General features: G+C 45.0%; 1 long non-coding RNA gene across 1 annotated transcript in view; it reads left to right on the forward strand.

The window, feature by feature from the left end:
* Positions 1-12,320, forward strand: part of LOC123483041 — a 35,100-nt gene extending 22,780 nt beyond the window's left edge. Inside the window, exon 4 of the long non-coding RNA XR_006658039.1 lies at positions 12,282-12,320. This is a non-coding gene — a long non-coding RNA (uncharacterized LOC123483041). The remainder of the gene's footprint in view (positions 1-12,281) is intronic.
* Positions 12,321-22,252: the final 9,932 nt, after the last annotated feature.

The raw sequence follows: 22,252 nt of genomic DNA on the forward strand, positions 1-22,252 counted from the left end.
TGTCCAGTGTGTGTGTGTGTGTGTGTCCAGTGTGTTTGTGTGTCCAGCCTCTAGCCCAGCCAGACTAGAAAACACTCATCTGAAATTGGACAATAAACTACAGTTTGTAATGAAATACAGGAATGTGTCTTTACCGGTTACTGCCACATCACTGAGCTTTCTACATCTGAATGAGTTTTCTACAGAGATGAAGCACAGTGGTCAAACAGCAGTGTTGACACTGTGACTATGGTGGGGGCTGTTAAGCATGAAACACACTGAGAATCTCACTGTCGATATACTGCCAATGAGTACTTACTTTACATTACTGACTTTATTGTCCCCATGGGGACATTTTGTTGCACTATCATGCACATTTTAAAGTGGCGTTTATACAGTAGACAACAAATTGACAATAAAAAAATTCATAACAGTTACATACAGTATATATCAATGAAAGAGACTAGCCTGCTGGCCTTACTGGTGGATAGGAACATTAGCCCAAGCTGTTTAGGAGGGATATCACACCTGGCACAAATGTTTGTCTAGTTCTGTTTTTCCTGCCGGGGGTGCCCTATACCCTGCACCCAGAGGGGAGTAGTTCAAAGTTCAGGTACGGGGGTGGCTTGGGTCTAAAATGTTTTTGTGAGCCTTGCTGAGGGCTCTGAACTTAAAAGATCTCATCACCTTGCTTGCTGTGGTGATAATCCTTCTCAGCATATTTTTCTGTTCCTGACAGTGGCATTGCCAAACCAACAAACAATGCAAAAAGTTTAAATACTAAGATTTGTAAAACACAGTCAGTATAGTACAGTTAACATTAAAAGATCCCAGCTTTTTGAGAAAGTACAGTCTCTGTTGACTCTTTTTGTAAAATCAGGTCTGTAGATTTACTCTACTGAAGCTTATTGTCTAAGTGGACAGTCAGATATTTGTATTCCTCTACAATCTCTATGTTCTGACCTCTGATAGATGTTGCAGAGGTGGGTGTTGTTCGCTCCTGAAGTCTATCTATGCACATCTCTTTGATCTTGTTGGTATTGAGGACCAAGTGTGATTCATCACACCATCCTACAAAAGTCATTTAGTACTGGGCCATGACAGAGGGAGGCCGTTCCTTCTCTTGCTAGAACAAAAAAATGGTACCTGCTGGCGTGTCGACCAGTAGCAACGAACCACCGATTCTACTTGTAGAATAGCAATGCTTGTCAGTGGAATAACTTGACTTTGAGCCAGTCAGAGAGCACGAAACCCCATGTGGGGGAGCCAGCAATTATTTATTTTTAAAGAGGGCATTTTCTGCGTACATCCACAGATGAGCCAGTCACACTTCATATGCAATGTAGGCTATGGGATGGTAGCTAGATAAGTGCACAGACGCAATGCACACAACACTAAATACTTCCTCCAAGACAGCTAACCACTGTAGTTAGTATTGCCATTATAATTAAATCACAATGGATTAGATAGTTTCCATTAAACAGCTGCCTGTGTTAGCTGCCTAGTTAGTGCAATGTCCTTAGCTAGCTAGCTATGTTGTGCTAGCTAGTGAATATGCTAACATTAACTAGTTAGCTAAACATTTGGCTATGGGCTGGCACTGGCAATATGGGATTATGGAGAGTGCCTTAAATTGTTTCTTCATCATCTTGCTAGGTAGTTATCTAGTAGTGGCCATCTGGCTAGTATCAACAAGGGCTTTGTACAAAATAACGACATTAGCGCAGATAACTTGGAATCTAGACCATAAGCAATACGCACATATATGCATTGCCAAACAACGCTACTACCACCTTCTGGTTTGGAGTATTTTAACAAGGCTGAGTGGCTGACGACTTCCAAGGTCTTTGCTGTGTGAACAAATACAGTGTGAATACATTAGTGAATACACAAAATATGTATTCACTAACTGTAAGTCGCTTCTGGATAAGAGCGTCTGCTAAATGACTCAAAATGTAAATGTAAATGAACACATAAGAGATTGACTGCCGACACTGTTCAGAGGTGCTAAGTACTAAATAAAGGTGAAATAAAAATAAATAAAAAACTGTCGGCAGGCAAACGTGTTGACAATCCAACCGGTGTGTCTGAGCTTTTAGAGGAGGGGGGAGACACCCTTCTGTGCGTCTGTCACAGCTGAAGAATAACACAGAGGAAGAGGGCTGTTGGTCTGAGAGAGAGAGGAGTGAAAAGGAAGGTAGGGGGAGAGATCAGGGCCTGGGAAGTGCTTAACAGTCCAGAGAGAGGAGTGTGAGAAAGCCATCAAGGAGACCACACCTCTGTTAAAATGAAGAAGCACCAGTAACTACAACCACAACCCCTCTGCTTCCTCCCTGGCCCTCTCTACTATCCCCTCATTACCACTGGTGGTCCTGGAGGTAGAGCTCAGTGTTGCCAGATTGGGTAGTTTCACACCTAAAAGAAATGCGATGCAAGAAACATACAAATCCCGCCCACCCAGCTCACAGAGAAATCTGTTAAAATGTGGCTACTTTTAGTGGATTGGGCAGGATTTTGGTTCTGATTGTGCTAGAAAGTGGCAATAGAATCTGGCAACACTGGTAGAGCTATACCGGCCTTGGGGTGGGGAAGAAAGCCTCCGAGCAGCCTCCAAGTATGCTCTTATATTTTCCTTTAAGTGGAAAACATCAGATTTGTTCATGTTTAGCCTCTGGAAGACTATACATAGACCGAAAACTCAGAATGGATCCTGCTGAACAACTAGCAGTGAGTAATGATAGGATGTGTCAACAGAACACTGAGGGATAGAGAGCAACTGGACATGCCTAGCTCTGGAACACAGTCCTAGTGGTGCTAGGCTTCTTCACTGGTTTATTTAGCTCTTAATGAAAGAAGAGAGAAGACAACGGAGGGAAAGACAAACAGAGAGGAAAAGAGAAGGGGAAGCTGCTGGTACTTTGGGAGACGATGATGAGTTTGCTGAGGTGCCAAGATAATTCACTGTAGAACAGTAGAGGACTCCCACATACTCCCGCATAACTGACAGATCTCTGCTGCTAAGAGAGGCCCACACTCTCATACAGAGAGTACACACATAGAGCGTGATTTACCCTTTGGAGTCATGCACCGTATACCCTGACTGCACATGTACATATGCACGCACGCACACACACACGCACACACACAGACAGAACTGATTTACTGGCTCCCTGAAGGCCTGATAAAACACTGTCTGCATGACCTCACAGGATGGATAGACATTAACCTGCTGAGTGGTAGAGGAGATGAGGACACATACACACACATTTCCACTCAGGGTGTTTTACTGGCTGGGAATCTGCCCCCTGACCTTTCCCCTGTCATGCTTTTAGGGAGGTGGTCTGATCCTGACCTGTGACCCCCACATTGGCTCCCTCGAACAAATTCAATCAATTTGTCCCTGGGGGTTAATAATGTTTTCCATCCTATCTATCTATATACAAGTTATAAAACTGAACCTCAACTCTCAGTCTCAATTACAGTTCCAGCAAGTTTAAGAGTGATGTCTGACGTGATGACATCATGAGGTTTTCCAACTTCTATCCCTCGTCGCTTAAATCATCCTTCAATTTGAATTCATCTTAAATAATTGTTTGCCCGCTGATGTCTGCCTTTAAATTATAGTATGGCTATATAGGAAATGCCTTTTTGGAAGTGAACCCCATCATTCAAGCTTGTGGCGTAAAGCGAGTTTTAGAAGATACATTTTCAGTGGACAACTTTCTTCTTTAATCGGTGCAAGTGCCGAGGAGTGAGGAAATACCTGGCCACAATTCCTGGCAAGCCCTGGGAGAATCTACTTCCATATGGACCATGACTTCAGATCAGTCCTTAGCAAAGCTGCACTGTTGAAAATGGTCAGACGGTAAATACTACGAATGGCTTCTTCAAACAGGTAAGATGACAGAGGTACCCGGGAGTCCAAGGCCAGACTCAGCGAGATGACGGAGCACGTGGCACCCTATTCACATTGAACTACTTTTGACCAGTGCATTATATAGAGACTAGGGGGTTGTAGGAGCTATTCATCATGTTTGTGTTCTATTGATTTAATCCCTATATTTACCTGTTTAGCACCTGACTGCCCCGCTGATTTACATTTAACCCCCATTGAATATATAAAAGGCTGCCAGGTGAATGAGAAAATTAGCTGCAATTTTTAAAGGAACCGGTTGACTTTGTCTTTTAGCTAGCTAGGTCTTTTAAATTTGCAAAAATAAAAATAAAAAGACACAATTGATGAAGGACGATGATTATGAAGACTAAATACATCAAATGTAAATGTTTGAGGACAGGGTTTTGTTCTTTCTGGATTCCACTAGAATGACGCTATTAGAGATCTCGCACATGAAGCCCTACCTAGACTGCAAGTGCCGGCATTTTTTCCTCTGGTCTAAAATAAATATCGCAATGCCCCCAGGGCAGTGATTGGGGACATTGCCCTGTGTAGGGTGGCGTCTTTCGGATGGGATGTTAAATGGGTGTCCTGACTCTCTGTGGTCACTAAAGATCCCATGGCACTTATTGTAAGAGTAGGGGTGTTAACCCCGGTGTACTGGCTAAATTCCCAATCTGGACCCTCATACAATCATGGACACCTAATTAATATTAATAATAATAATATGCCATTTAGCAGATGCTTTTATCCAAAGCGACTTACAGTCATGCGTGCATACATTTTTTGTGTATGGGTGGTCCCGGGATCGAACCCACTACCTTGGCGTTACAAGCGCCGTGCTCTACCAGCTGAGCTACAGAGGACCACATCCCCTGCTTCCAATTGGCTCATTCATCCCGCCTCCTCTCCCCTGTAACTATTCCCCAAGTCGTTGCTGTAAATTAGAATGTGTTCTCAGTCAACTTACCTGGTAAAATAAGGGTCAAATAAAAAATACATTAAAATTGTGTGGGTGGGAACTAGTGTGCCTGAGAGCACAGACAATTTTCAACCGTTTCATATCGTACTCTTTCTGTTAGTGACAATGATTTAAGAAAATAACGAAAATAAATGGACAAAATTTTATTGGATTTCTCTCTTTTATTGGATTGTGTGCAATGGAATTATCCCCAGGTCACTAGTAAGTGGCATCAATAATTTTTTGTATTTGCCACTACAAACTGGTGAGATGACAGAGAGGTACCGGGAGGCCCAGGTCAAGGCCAGACTCAGTGTAATAATTGATGGAGGAGTGGGAGCAGGAGAGGTGGCCAGAGAGGTGTCCAGAGAGGGATGGATGAGAGGGGGCAGGAGAGTGGGCCAGAGAGGGATGGGAGGAGAGGGGCAGGAGAATAGGCCAGAGAGGGATGGAGGAGAGGGATGGAGGAGTGGGAGCAGGAGAGGTGGCCAGAGAGGGATGGAGGAGAGGGGCCAGGAGAGTGGGCCAGAGAGGGATGGAGGAGAGGGGGGCAGGAGAGTGTGCCAGAGAGGGATGGAGGAGTGGGAGCAGGAGAGGTGGCCAGAGACGGATGGAGGAGAGGGGGCAGGAGACAGCCACTGATGGGGGATGAGGGGGTAAGAGCAGTGTTGCTCATCGGAGGCGTGTACCACTGACACATACACACACACACCAGAGGAGGCTGGTAGGAGGAGCTATAGGAGGATGGGCATATTGGAATGGCTGGAATGGAATAAATGGAACGGTATCAAACACATCAAACATATGGAAACTCTTCCCACCAGCCTCCTCCCACCAGCCTCCTCTGACACACACGTATACATAAACACACTAGGCATTCATGCACCTAAGGGTATTCTGTTGATGCCTCTCTCTCTCTCTCGTTGCATCCAATGGCAGTGTACGCGATAAGCTAACGCAAGGGAGCTGCTTGTGGATTTGCCATCTCTAACGCAGTTCCACCTCCGATTTGATAGAATCTAGCCCTTCACATTGCATTATCCAGTAACCACATCAACCTTTAATCCACATCTTATACTTTTCTCATATTTTGTGTGTTCTTTCTTCCATATGGGAATGAATGCTGACAAATAAATGCTCATATTATTTTATTGATGAAGTATTCCACTAAATGAAAGATGATAGAAATGAACTTTTGACCAATGCTAGCTGATAATATTTACTCTTCCATATGCGTTGTGTTCTTACATCTTCTTCAGTATGAGGTCTGGGATGTACACCATGTGATTTTCTTTGCCATATGCCTTTTTCAACAGCTTTTCTCTTTCTTTCTCCCTCTGTTTCTTTTCGTTATAGTTCCTTGCCACCTCGTCCAGGTGGGCTTTCACCCTCTCCTTATTCTTCCTCACTTCTTCCTTACTCTCTGCTTTTCTAGCTCTGAGCAGTTCTTTTACTTTGTTCTTCTCCAACAAGTCTCTTTCTTTCCTCTCCTTTTTCTCCTGCTTTGCCCTGACTCTCTGGGCGCGTTTAGTTTCCATCTGAAAGAGAAAGTCCATACATGTTGGTCAGTGATCTGAAATATTATTATTACTCCTTCTCTAGCATGCAGTCAACTTAATCTGTTGAATCTGATAGTATAACCATTAGGAGGTGACTTATGACCTCCCTGAACTGTGACTGGTTAAATGGAGTACTGTACCTGTGCCTGCTCTTGCTCTCTGAACCTCAGGACAGTCTGCATCTGGTACAGCTTTATGTACGCCTCCTTCATCCTCTCCACCACATCCCTCTTCTCTATTGCCCATCTCTCTTTGTCCCTTTGCATTTTCTCAATTTCACTACTCTTTCTCTCCCGCTCCTCTGTAATCTTCCAGTTCTCCTTCTCCATCTCTCTCTTTCCATCTCCCATCCCTTCTTCTCTTGTCCATTCAGGCACAGAATCCTCATCTTTTCTCTTTCCAGAGCCTCTATCGCTCTCTCCTTCTCTCTCAGCTCAATTATCCACTCCTCTGCTGCCTGCGTGCTCCTCCTCTTAATCTCCTCCTTCTCCTTCATCCATCTTTCCCCGTTGATCCAAGAGGCTTCGTAGGCCAGCCTTGGCCTTGGCCCATCTCCCCTGTCCTCCTTCCAGGCTACTAGGGTCTGATTCCTCTCCTGGTCTGCTTTGGCCAAAGCTGTCTCCAAACCATTTCTTATGAGGTTCCATCCATTCCTCTCTCTCACCCTCTCCTTCCCCACCCTTTCATTCTCAGCTAACAGTCTCTTCTTGTTCTCCACTGTCACCTTCCATAACTTGGCCAAGGACATCTTCACCTTTGATATCTTGTCCACCATTGTTTGTTTGTCGGTCGCTGCGCTTTCTCTCTGTTTGTCCATCACCTCTTGATGCCTTTCATTCTCAGCTAACAGCCTCGTGTTCTCCACGGTCAACTTCCCTATCTTGGCCAAGTGCAGTATGTTCTGCACCTTCAGCTTTGCCATCTTGAGCTCCATATTTTTTCTGTCTGACACTGCACTTTCTCTCTGTTTCTCAAACAACTCTCTCTCCAGCTTCCATTGGTAGCAGTTTACCTCAATAGAAGCCTCAGTCTCCCTTATCTGTCTCAGCAACTCTTCAATTAGCCTTTCTCTTTCTTGCTCTGGTTCCACCCTCACCTTGTTGACTTCCTCCAACACCTCTCTCTGCAGCTTCCACCGGTAGTGGTCTACCTTGTTACAAGTCTCAATCTCCTTTCTCATTCTCAGCAGCCCCTCCATTTCTCTTTGTCTTTCTATCTCTCGTTTCCCCCTCATCTTGTTGCCTTTCTCCATCTCCTCACTTTCAGTCATCTCTTTCTCCATCTCAATGACTTCTCTCTGCATCAATATGTATGGAGAAACATGTATTCCTTATTTATTTTTATTTTGTGTGAATCTTTTCCATGTCATTTTCTTAAAACTGTCTGGCCATGCCAGTTTTCCAACTTCAGTTACCTTCAGGCTAACTGGTATAATTTATTAAATGGTAATAAGTAGGCCTACCTTCACTGATTTCCTTAGAAGTCAAACACTTTTTCACATTATTATGTTCTAACTCACCTCTCCTCCGCGATGTCTGTCCACTTCTGAAGATTTAAAAAGATATACACTTGAGTAGTTATGGTGTGGTGAATGGATATGCTGGTTGTTTTCTTTGGTTTGGAACTTGTTGTAGCCAAGTTCTAATTCCAAATGCTATGGTTGTAGCCTAGCTTAATTGTTGAGTCATAATGAGATTGGAATGTTGGCTTGAATTCTGTATTATGGACAAAAATCTCAGAATTCTGAAGATTTTAGAATTATATTAAAAAATTATTGTTTGTCATACATTCTATATACATCATTCTAGCCCTTGGATGCTCTCTCAGAGTTATAAGTCTTATATTCTCAGCCCAAAATAAATTTGGTCTATTTCAAAAATATTCAAAATAAGGATTACTTTGTAAGTATTGGTTGTCATGGTGCCGTGAGGAAGCCTAGGCAGAGAGCTCTGTTAATATGTGACCGACCCCCCACACACACACACACACACACTCACTTAAAGACCTTGAAGTTTGGTTTGGAAACAACATCACTATTTGTCCTGGCAATGAAGGTCTGTCTTCTGGAACACTCATGAAAAAAGAGAATGGTTTTCGTTTAAGTTGTCCACTTTAAAAACCCTTCAGCTTCTTCTCGCTGAGTTGCTTGAGGACACGGTAGCGCTGTGGCGAGGAGGCACAAGATAGGTCCTTAAAATAACATAACTAAGGCTACTTAACACTGTAGAAACTCTGGAATCACACTTTGTTGGCATAAAGACACCCACAATCTCTCCTTCTATCTCGGTACATTCTGTGTTGCACCAACGAGTGTTCAGTCCTTGCACACCATATAATGGAGGGTGTCATTCCAAAATACCCCCTTCGCTGCATTGAACCTGCTAATTACCGAGACAGTTGAACGTTAAAATGATTGAGAATGACTTTCACCACTAAATAAACTTCCACAGTTTGACAAAGACACATCAGGGGAAAACAGCTACTCGTATTAAATACCTTTCATTATGGCGATAGCTATTTGCTGCAGTGACTGAGAGCCAATTGAGGCCCAGTATTCTCAGTGCTTCTGGGGCCTGTGCAGTGCAGGTGAATGGTGTGCGTGTGTGTATGTGTGAAATGTAGGATTGTCTGAGCACAAACAGAGCTACTTATTTTGGCAACGCATGAAGCAGAGTTAGCAAACAGCTTGGAGTGATGAATGACAGGCTGCTAGGAGAGGCAGAGAACCCAAAGATCCTTCCTCACTCACACTCCCAGAAAAAAGCTTTTTGAGTTGCTGTGGATCCAGTGGTTTGTGTGTGTGTGTGTGTGTGTGTGTGTGTGTGTGTGTGTGTGTGTGTGTGTGTGTGTCAGTGTGTGTGTGTGTGTGTGTGCTCCAGTGTGTGTCCTGTGTGTGTGTGTGTCCAGTGTGTGTATGTGTGTGTGTCCGTTGTGTTTGTGTGTGTGTATCCTGTGTGTATGTGTGTGTGTGTCCAGTGTATGTGTCCAGGTGTGTGTGTGTGTGTGTGCAGTGTGTGTGTCCAGTGTGTGTGTCGTGTTTGTGTCCTGTGTGTGTGATGTGTGTGTGTGTCCAGTGTGTGTGTGTGTGTGTGTGTGTCAGTGTGTGTGTGTGTCCAGTATGTGTGGGTGTGTGTGTGTGTGTCCAGTGTGTAGTGTGTGTGTGTCCAGTGTGTGTGTATATGAGCCATGTGCGTGTGTGTGTGTGTGTGTGTGTGTGTGTGTGTGTGTGTGTGTGTGTGTCTAGTGTGTGTAACAGGCGTGTGTGTCCAGGGTGAGTGTGTGTTTCAGTTTGTGGAAACACAAACACACACACACACACACTGGACACACACACACACTGGACACTATTACAACACACACACACACCGGACAAACACACATATACACACACACTGGACACACACACACACACTGTACACACACACAAACACACTGGACACACACAAAGGACACACTCACACACTAGACACACACACTGGACACACACACTGCACACACACACTGCACACACACACACACATACACACACACCAGAGACACACACACACACACACACACACACACTGGAACACACTGGACACACACAGGACACACACACACACAGGTCACACACACACTGGACACACACACACACAGAAACACACACACACACACACACACACACAAGACACACACACACACACACACAAGACACACACACACACACACACATGACACACACACACACACACACTGGACATACACACACACACTGGACACACACACAAACTGGACACACACACACAAACTGGACACACACAGTGGACACACAGGACACACACACACACACAGGACACACACACAGGCACTGGACACACAGACACACACACACACACACACACACTGGACCAGGGACGGCTTGTTCAATAGGGCGATATGGGCGACGCACTGCCAAACGGGAAAAGGAAGGGATTTTTTTTCTAATCAATTATATCACGGCAACAGCAGTTATCAGTGTTCACGTCCTGATCTGCCAGCCACTAAATGTCAAATCAGGCTAAAGTCGTGCTTCAAATGGCCCCGCTCCGCTTTTTTTTTGGCGATTTCAGTCAGGTTGAAAATCGCCCAGAAGTCTCTCATAGCCTGTCATGCAAAATCTATTTTTTTCAAATTTCAAAGCTTTCAATACATTCTCTAGGGTGTCTGTGGGCATGCACTTACGCGCTTCATCATACGTGACGTAACGTTGAACGAACTCAAGACAATGGCGGCTAACAGCCGTCTATGTGACGACCTGCAGTGTGGCGTTATTTTATGTTTTTAATTTGTAGACTTAGTTTACAAACATTCTGCAAACATTCTGCTTTGGACTGATCTTTCGGTTTTGGACTGATCTTGTTGATCGTGTACATACCGCTACTAAACGGACTAAATAATGCAAAACGCTGCTAGCAGCGGAATCCCAATACAGTTGGGGAGACTTGGCTGGATGACAGAGTCCCCGGACAGAGAGGTGGAGCGGTCGGCTTCACCCTGGTCAGAGCGGACCGCGATCCTGGTAAGAGAGCGACTCTGTACCCCGACATTGAACTGCTTTCTGTGTCATTGAACCTTACTACTGTTGATAAAACAAGTTTACTGGAGAACGGAGACCAAGTAGAGACTTTTGGACAGGGTGGATAATTGTATAATATAAGGCAGTTTATTCAGAGGTAAAGATATCTGGAATCGCATGCACGGACCCGTTCAGTCAAACTCGTAGGAGTTTATCAGAAGAGCCCCTAAACATGTGTGCTGACATTTTATACAATAAAATGAAGTAGGTTGAATCTAGTAGTTCTGATCTTCTGATTGGTCCTGATGAGTTGGGCGAGGTCACCTCCAGGCTAGTGTCACTGTTGCATTGGCTCTGAGTCGGGTTCTCTGTCTTCAGATGTTCAGCCTAAGAGAAGAGGATTTTGTGTGTGTGTGTGTGTTTTGTTATCAGTGTGTGTGTGTGTGTGTGTGTGTGTGTGTGTGTGTGTTTGTTATCAGTGATGATGTGTGTGTGTGTGTGTGTGTGTGTGTGTGTGTGTGTTTATCAGTGATGATGTGTGTGTGTGTGTGTGTGTGTGGAGTGTGTGTGTGTGTGTGTCCTCAGGGCAAGAACTCGGAGTTGGAAGAACTGAGAGACCTATGGGGTGTTATCCTTAGCCACCTGCTGACAAGGCTGACAAGATAGGACTCTTGTTCATTGTATTGAAGTACAAAGGCCCAACACAAAATGGGTCATGCACAAGATTTTAGTCAGACCAAGCTATAACATTATATATCTTACTACGACAGTACATTCAACCAAAAGCTAATATAACAAAGGCATCAGAGATGATTTATAATCTGTCACAGAAACTGGAATCCATCTCCCCAGATCAGTCAATAAACGCTTCTGGTATTGACACATATGCTGCCCCTGTCTTCATGTTGTTGCTGGACATATCTTTTTTAAAATGTGTAGAGTCACCTAAATCATCAGAACAATTGCCCTCCTGAGAATTTTTTCAGGAGCCACTGCACTGGACACACACACACATACTGGCACACACACACACACACACTGGACACACACACACACACTGGAACACACACACAGACACACACACACACACTGGACACTCAAACAAACACACACACACACAAGTCACACACAGACTAGACACACACACACACACACACTCGACACACACACACACGTACTGGACACACACACACTGGACACACACACAGACAAGCATTCTTACCACCGCTTGGACAAAAGTTATATGCTGAGTGTGTGTGTGTGTAGTCAATGTGTGTGTCGTGTGTGTGTGTGTGTGTGTGAGTTCAGGTGTTTCCCCTCAATGACTGTCTGTTCTTCTGCTTACCGCTACAGTGTGGAACATGGTGGAGAGAACACAATGAAACCTGGACTTAGAAAATGTGAGTGTTGACTGCTGTGAAGAATATGACTAAGAATAAGTCTTAATTCAAGTGAAGTCACACATTAAATATCAGCTGTAGTTCTACAGAAGCACAAATCAGGAAAGTTTACAAAGAGTTGCTTTGACAATGTGTGTGTCTGTGTTTGTGTGTGGCATGTTCATCTTAAGTTAGAAATGTGTGTGTGTGTGTATTCTGAAAGTGTATGCATGTCCATTGTGTGTGTGTGTGTGTGTGTGTTCAGGATGTGTGTGTTTGTGTCTGTGTGTGTTCAGTGTGTGTGTGTGTGTGTGTGTGTGTGTTCAGGATGTGTGTGTGTTCAATGTGTGTGTGTGTGTAATTAATGGGAATAAGTGTGTTTTATTTTACCATACAGTATAACATATGATCAGAACTGATCTGAGGAGAACAGAAAGGTGACATGGAGGAGAGAGAAGCAGCCGTATCCTGATCACCCAGAGAGATTTGAGGACTGTGGACAGGTGCTGTGTGAGAGGGTCTGACTGGGCGCTGTTACTGGGAGGTAGAGTGGAGGGGAGAAGGGGCTGATATAGGAGTGACATATAAAGGAATCAGCAGGGAGAGGAGGGGTGACTGACTTTGGGATTGGATGGAATGACAAGTCCTGGAGTCTGTTCTGCTCTGACAACAGTTACTCTGCCTGTCACAATAATAAGTCCACTACCATAGACGTCCCCTCCTCCAGCTCCCAGAGTAGGAGTGTATCTGGACTGGCCAGCCGCACTCCTGTCCTTCTACAGAGTCTCCCTCTGACACACTGACCCGCTTGAACACATTCCACTCCACATTCACTGAGTCCCTCTATCCAAGGTTTTGGGTTTGTTATGACTCCTCAGTGTCCCTGTAAATAATAACCATGGTAACACTGACACACACACACACACTGGCCACACACACACATACACTGGACACACACACACACTGGACACACACACTGGACACACACACACTGCACACACACACACACACTGGACACACACACACTGGACACACACACACACTGGCCACACACACACACACACACTGGACACACACACACACTGGACACACACACTGGACACACACACACTGGACACACACACACACACACACTGGACACACACACACACACACTGGACACATACACACACTGGACACACACACACTGGACACACACACACACTGAAACACACACACACACACACACACACTGGACACACACACACTGGACACACACACATTGGACACACACACACACACACAAAAACACTAGATTCACACACACACACACACTGGACAACACACACACTGGACACACACAAACACTGGACACACACACACACACACACACACACACACACACACACACACACTGGACACACACACACATACTGAACACACACACACTGGACACACAAGACACACACTGGAAACACAAACACACTTGATACACACACACTGTACACACTACACACACACTGAACACACACACACCCGGGACAAACACACACTGGAACACACACACACACACAGGACACACACACACTGATCACACACACACACACACTGGACACACACAGGACAAACACACCCACACACTGGACACACACACACAATGGACACACACACTCTGGAACACACACACACACTGACACACACACACACACACACTGAACACACACACACTGGACACACACACACTGGACACACACACTGGACACATACACACACACATACACACACACACACACACTGGACAAACACACACACACACACACAGGACACATACTCATACACACTGGACACACACTCATACACACTGGACACACACACATACACACTGGAAACACACACAGGACACACACATACACACTGGACACACACACACACCTGACACACACAGGACACACACACACACACACACACACACTGGACACACACACTCACACACACTGGACACACACCTGACACACACACACACACACACACACACACACAGGACACACACACACCCTGGACACACACACACACACACTGGACACACAAACTCACATACACTGGACAAACACACACACACCTGACACACACACAGGGACACACACACACACACACATGGACACACACACTAGACACACACACACACACACACTGGACACACACACTGGACACACACAAACACTGGACACACACACTGGACACACACATATACGCTGGACACACACACACTCACACATGAACCCACACACATACACACTGGACACACACACACACTGGACACACACACACACACTGAACACACACACACACACACACACACAGGACACACACAAACACAATGGACACACACACACACACACACACACACACACACACACACACACACACTGGACACACACACACACACTGACACACACACACAACACATTACACACACACACACACACACTCACACACACTGGACACACACACACACTGGACACACACACACTGGAAACACACACTCCCACACACTGGACACACACACATACGCTGGACACACACACACCTGACACACACACACATAGGACTCACACACAGGACACACACACACACACTGGACACACACACACACACTGGACACACTCACACACACACTTAAACACACACACACACACACACTGGACACACACACTCACACACACTGGACACACACAAACACACTACACACACTGGACGCACACACTAGACAAAAACACATACGATGGACACACACACACTGGACACACACACACACTCACACTGGACCCACACACATACACACTGGACACACACACACACCACGACACACACATACACACTGGACACACACACCTGACACACACACACACAGGACACACACACTGGACACACACACACACACACACACACACTGACACAAACACACACACTGGACACACACATCACACACACTGGACACACACTGGACACACACACACACACACACTGGACACATTTCCATGTGTTGGATTTTGATGAAAGGAAATCCCATATAGCCTACTGGACAGGACTTTGCTATGGCATCTTCTGTTTGGGTGTCTCAGGTCAGGTCTGAGCCATGATCAGAATGTGTCTGCTGTGTCTATTTCCAGCCCTGCCATTTACCTGTCCTGATCTAGTGTTTCACCCTGACCTCCTCACACCGTCTCACTGTCCATGTCTGCTTTTAGCTCCCACCTCTACTTCACTGTGTTATAATGGACCTTATGCTTGTTATGTCACCTCTGGAACCAGTTATCAAACATACTGACCTTTCTGACCCTATCCCATGGCCCTACTTTCTACAACTGAATATTTAAATTCCTCTATGAGTTTTGTTTCGTGTCCATTTACTTATGTATGTATTTGTTGTATATTGGGGTTGTGCTGCAGAGCATCATGGGGGGTTTGTATGTGTTGAGATGATCACGTTCAGATAAATGGTTGAACTGATTCCTGTCTCCTGTCTCATCATTATTGAATTGTTATACAGACTTGGTTATGAAACCCACGAGACATAACAAAAGATTGGTGATGAGTAAGTCTGAATCTACAGGAACTATTCTGTCTGGAAGAAGTGGGTTTTTACAACTGTTTAAAACTGTTATTTTCTGTGGTACAGAATAGGCTAATGTTAGCACAGTGTATTGATAGCAGAGGCAAGTGCATAGTCTAGCTAGCTAAGAAAGAGAGTTAACCAGTGGTGTAAAGTACTTAAGTAAAAATACTTTAAAGTACTACTTAAGTAGTTTTTTGGGGTATATGCACTTGACTTTACTATTTATATTTTTGACTACTTCTACTTTCACTTCACTACATTCCTAAAGAAAATAATGTACTTTTACTCCATACATTTTCCCTGACACCCAAAAGTACTCGTTACATTTTGAATGCTTAGCAGGACAAAAAATGGTCCAATTCACGCACTTATCAAGAGATCATCCCTACTGCCTCTGATCTGGCAGACTCACTAAACACAAATGCTTTGTTTGTAAATTGTCTGAGTGTTGGAGTTTGCCTCTGGCTGAACGTACATTTTAAAAACAAGAAAATCGTCTGGTTTGCTTTATGTAAGGAATTTGAAATGATTTATACTCGTACTTTTACTTTTGATACTTTAGTATATTTTAGCAATCACATTTACTTTTGATACTTAAGTATATTTAAAACCAAATACTTTTAGACTTTTACTCAAGTAGTATTTTACTGGGTGACTTTCACTTTTAGTTGAGTCATTTTCTGTTAAGGTATCTTTACTTTTACTCAAGTATGACAATTGGGTACTTTTTCCACCACTGGAGTTAACATCGTCATGGACGGCAGAAAAGGACTGGAGACGGACATCGCATAACTTAGTCCAAGTGGTGGTCAGAATGTTTGTCTTAACTAGCCTGATAACTCAACATGTCTGATATGAACTTTGACATAAGCCCTCTTACATGCTTGAGTTTCTCCAGTCTGCAGTGTGGATCCTCCAGTCCAGCAGAGAGCAGTCTGACTCCTGAGTCTCCTGGGTGATTGTAGCTCAGGTCCAGTTCTCTCAGGTGTGAGGGGTTTGACCTCAGAGCTGAGATCAGAGAAGCACAGCCTTCCTCTGTGACTAGACAGCCTGACAGCCTGCAAGAGAGTCAAATCATATTAAAAACCACACTGCTATTCTTTGGTGGGGAAGATATTGACAGTATATTTTTCAACATTTTCAGTTAAATCAGTGTCCTGAAACCTGCTCTATCTATTCATAAATGGATGTTTCATTATTAGAAATGACAAATTATCAAAGTATTGCTTGTAGAGAGAAAAATGTATAGTCCAAATATTTGAGTAGACTGACCAGAGCAGTTTAAAAAGCAGTATCAGTCCAAGACAGACAGTGAGGTATCATATTTAGATTGTATTGAGTATACAGTCCACACCATATCTACAGTGCATTCAAAAAGTATTCAGACCCCTTGACTTTTTCCACATTTTGTTAAGTTACAGCCTTATTCTAAAATATATTAAATTAGTTATTTTTCCTCATCAATTTACACACAATACCCCATAATGACAAAGTGAAAACAGGTTTTTAGACATGTTTGCAAATATATAGAAATACCTTATTTACAGAAGTTTTCAGACCCTTTGCTATGAGATTCGAAATTGAGCTCATGTGCATCCTGTTTCCGTTGATCATCCCTGAGATGTTTCCTACAACTTGATTGGAGTCCACCTGTGGTAAATTCAATTGATTGGACATGATTTGGAAAGGCACTCACCTGTCTACATAGGTCCCACAGTTGACAGTGCATGTCAGAGCAAAAACCAAGCCATGAGGTCGAAGGAATTGTCCGTGAGAGCTCCGAGACAAGATTGTGCTCGAGACACAGATCTGGGGGAAGGGTACCAAAAAAATTTCTGCAGCATTGAAGGTCCCCAAGAACACAGTGGCCTCCATCATTCTTAAATGGAAGAAGTTTGGAACCACCCCTAGATTCTTCCTAGAGCTGGCCGCCTGGCCAAACTGAGCAATCGGGGGAGAAGGGCCTTGGTCAGGGAGGTGACGAAGAACCCGCGAAGAACCCGATGGTCACTCTGACAGAGCTCCAGAGTACCTCTGTGGATATGGGAGAACCTTCCAGAAGGACATCTCTGCAGCACTCCACCAATCAGGCCTTTATGGTAGAGTGGCCAGACGGAAGCCACTCCTCAGTAAAAGGCACATGACAGCCCGCTTGGAGTTTGCCCAAAGGCACCTAAAGACTCTCAGACCATGAGAAACAAGATTCTCTGGTCTGATGAAACCAAGAATGAACTCTTTGGCTTGAATGCCAAGCGTCACGTCTGGAGGAAACCTGGCACCATCCCTACGGTGAAGCATGGTGGTGGCAGCATGCTGTGGGGATGTTTTTCAGTGGCTGAGACTGGGAGACTAGTCAGAATCGAGGGAAAGATGAACAGAGCAAAGTACAGAGAGATCCTTGATGAAAACCTGCTCCAGAGCGCTCTGGACCTCAGACTGGGGTGAAGGTTCACCTTCCAACAAGACAAGGAGCCTAAGCACACAACCAAGACAACACAGGAGTTCTAAAAACCCATAACTTTGTCATTATGGGATGTTGTGTGTAGATTTATGAGTAAAAAAAAACAATTTAATCAATTTTAGAATAAGCCTGAAAATGTGGAAAAAGTCAAGGGGTCTGAATACTTTCCGAAAGCACTGTGTAACTATATTTGCTCGATTGTATACACCTGTCTGTAACGGGTGTGGCTGAAATAGCAGAATCCACTCATTTGAAGAGTGTCCACATACTTGTGTATATTATGTTAATTATTTATGCATAGTCACTTTAACTCTACCCACATGTACATATTACCTCAACTAGCTCGGTGCCCCGCACATTGACTCTGCACCGGTACCCCCTGTATATAGCCTCCCTACTGTTATTTTATTTTACTTCTGCTCTTTTTTTCTCAACATTTTTTGTTGATGTTTTCTTTTACTTTTTTATTAAAAAATAAATGCACTGTTGGTTAAGGGCTGTAATTAAGCATTTCACTGTAATGTCTGCACCTGTTGTATTCGGCGCATGTGGCCAATACAATTTGATTTGATTTGATTTGACATCTAGTGTATTTCCCTGGTATATTACTCAGGTCCCACCAGTCCAGTTATGCTGCTCTGGCGCCATCCTGTGGACAGCTGGGAACACAACTTCAACTCCATTACATTCAATGTATCCCACAAAGTGCCACTTGGCTGGACAAAGCAGTCTGAATGGAAATCAGGTCCATATATGAAATTAAGCAGACACACAGCCTTACATGTTGTGAAAACAGCGCCGGAAGAAGATGGCTGCCGTTTTACAGCCCTCTAACCAATTGTACTATTATGTGTGTTTTTCCGCGTTATTTGTAATTTATTTTGTACATAATGTTTCTGCCATCGTCTCTTATAACCAAAGAGAGCTTCTGGATATCAGGACAGCGATTACTCACCTCGCGTTGGACGAACACTTTTTTCTTCAACGAGGCGTTCGCGAAGGATATTCTACAGACTCGACAAGGCCCAGATCCCGTCATTCGCGTGAGGAAGAGACGAGATATCGTGGGCGCAGATCCGGGTGCCTTGTAAGGATCCGACGCGAACGAGTAAACTGCCTCTCCCATCAATCCCTATTAGCCAACGTTCAAGCTTTGGAGAATAAAATGGGCCGATTTAAGATTACGGTTATCCTACCAACGGGACATTAAAAACTGTAATATCTTATGTTTCCACGGAGTCGTGGCTGAGCGACGACATGGATAACATACAGCTAGCGGGCTATACGCTACATCGGCAGGACAGAACTGCAGACTCGGGTAAGACGAGGGGTGGTGGTGTGTATATTTGTAAACAACAGCTGGTGCACAAAATCAAATACTAAGGAAGTCTCAAGGTTTTGCTGCGCCTGAGGTAGAGTATCTTATGATAAGCTGTAGACCACACTATTTACCAAGAGAGTTTTCATCTATATTTTTCATAGCTGTCTATTTACCACCACAAACCAATGCTGGCGTTAAGATTGCACTGAATGAGTTGTACAAGGCCATTAATCAACAGGAAAACGCTCATCCAGATGCAGCCTCCTATTAGCAGGGACTTTAATGCAGGGAAACTTAAATCCGTTCTACCTCATTTCTACCAGCATGTTAAATGTGCAACCAGAGGGGAAAAACTCTAGACCACCTTTACTCACACACAGAGACCGCATACAAAGCTCTCCCTCGCCCTCCATTTGGCAAATCTGACCATAACTCTATCCTCCTGATTCCTGCTTATAAGCAAAAACTGAAGCAGGAAGCACCAGTGATTGGCTAATAAAAAGTGGTCAGATGACGCAGATGCTAAGCTACAGGACTGTTTTGCTAGCACAGACTGGAACATGTTCGGGATTCTTCAGACAGCATTGAGGAGTACACCACATCAGTCACTGGCTTCATCAATAAGTGCATCGATGATGTCGTCCCCACAGTGACCGTGCGTACATACCCCAACCAGAAGCCATGGATTACAGGAAACATCGCGCACTGAGCTAAAGGGTAGAGCTGCCGCTTTCAAGGACGGACTCTAACCCGGACGCTTATAAGAAATCCCGCTATGACCTCCGACGAACCATCAAACAGGCAAAGAGTCAATACAGGTCTAAGATTGAATCATACTACACTGGCTCTGGCGCTTCGTCGGATGTGGCAGGGCTTGAAAACTATTACAGACTACAAAGGGAAGCACAGCCGCGAGCTGCCCAGTGACACAAGCCTACCAGACGAGCTAAACCACTTCTATGCTTCGTTGAAGCAAGCAACACTGAAGCATGCATGAGAGCACCAGCTGTTCCGGACGACTATGTGATCACGCTCTCCGTAGCGATGTGAGTAAGACTTTTAAGCAGGTCAACATTCACAAGGCCGCAGGGCCAGACGGATTACCAGGACTGTACTCCGAGCATGTGCTGACCAACTGGCAAGTGTCTTCACTGACATTTTCAACATGTCCCTGACTGAGTCTGTAATACCAACATGTTTCAAGCAGACCACCATAGTCCCCGTGCCCAAGAACTCTAAGATAACCTGCCTAAATGACTACCGACCCGTAGCACTGACGTCTGTAGCCATGAAGTGCTTTGAAAGACTGGTCATGGCTCACATCAACAGCATAATCCCAGAAACCCTAGACCCACTCCAATTTGCATACCGCCCCAACAGATCCACAGATGATGCAATCTCCTATCGCACTCCACACTGCCCTTTCCCACCTGGACAAGAGGAACACCTACGTGAGAATGCTATTCATTGACTACATCTCAGCATTCAACACCATAGTGCCCTCAAAGCTCATCACTAAGCTAAGGATCCTGGGACTAAACACCTCCCTCTGCAACTGGATCCTGGACTTCCTGACGGAGCCGCCCCCCAGGTGGTGGGTAGGTAACAACACATCTGCCACACTGATCCTCAACACGGCCTCAGGTGCGTGCTCAGTCCCCTCCTGTACTCTCTGTTCACCCATGACTGCATGGCCAGGCACGACTCCAACACCATCATTAAGTTTGCCGACGACACAACAGTGGTAGGCCTGATCACCGACAACGATGAGACAGCCGGGGAGGAGGTCAGAGATCTGGCCGTGTGGTGCCAGGAAACAACCTCTCCCTCAACGTGACCAAGACAAAGGAGATGATTGTGGACTGCAGGAAAAAAAAGAGGACTGAGCACGCCCCATTCTCATCGGGGCTGTAGTGGAACAGGTTGAGAGCTTCAAGTTCCTTGGTGTCCACATCACCAACGAACTATCATGGTCCAAACACACCAAGACAGTCGTGAAGAAGGCACGACAAAGCCTATTCCCCCTCAGGAGACTAAAAAGATTTGGCATGGGTCCTCAGATCCTCAAAAAATTCTACAGCTGCACCATCGAGAGCATCCTGACTGGTTGCATCACCGCCTGGTATGGCAATTGCTTGGCCTCTGACCGCAAGGCACTACAGAGGGTAGTGCGTACGGCCCAGTACATCACTGGGGCAAAGCTCCCTTCCATCCAGGACCTCAATACCAGGCGGTGTCAGAGGAAGGCCCTCAAAATTGTCAAAGACTCCAGTCACCCTAGTCATAGACTGTTCTCTCTGCTACCGCACGGCAAAGCGGTACCGGAGTGCCAAGTCTAGGTCCAAAAGACTTCTCAACAGCTTCTACCCCCAAGCCATAAGACTCCTGAACAGCTAATCATGGCTACCCGGACTATTTGCACTGCCCCCACCCCCATCCTTTTACGCTGCTGCTACTCTGTTAAGTATTTATGCATAGTCACTTTAACTCTACCCACATGTACATATTACCTCAACTACCTCAACTAGCCGGTGCCCCGCACATTGACTATGCAACGGTACCCCCTGT

This window comes from Coregonus clupeaformis, unplaced genomic scaffold, assembly GCF_020615455.1.
Source record: "Coregonus clupeaformis isolate EN_2021a unplaced genomic scaffold, ASM2061545v1 scaf0014, whole genome shotgun sequence".
NCBI classification, from domain to species: domain Eukaryota; kingdom Metazoa; phylum Chordata; class Actinopteri; order Salmoniformes; family Salmonidae; genus Coregonus; species Coregonus clupeaformis.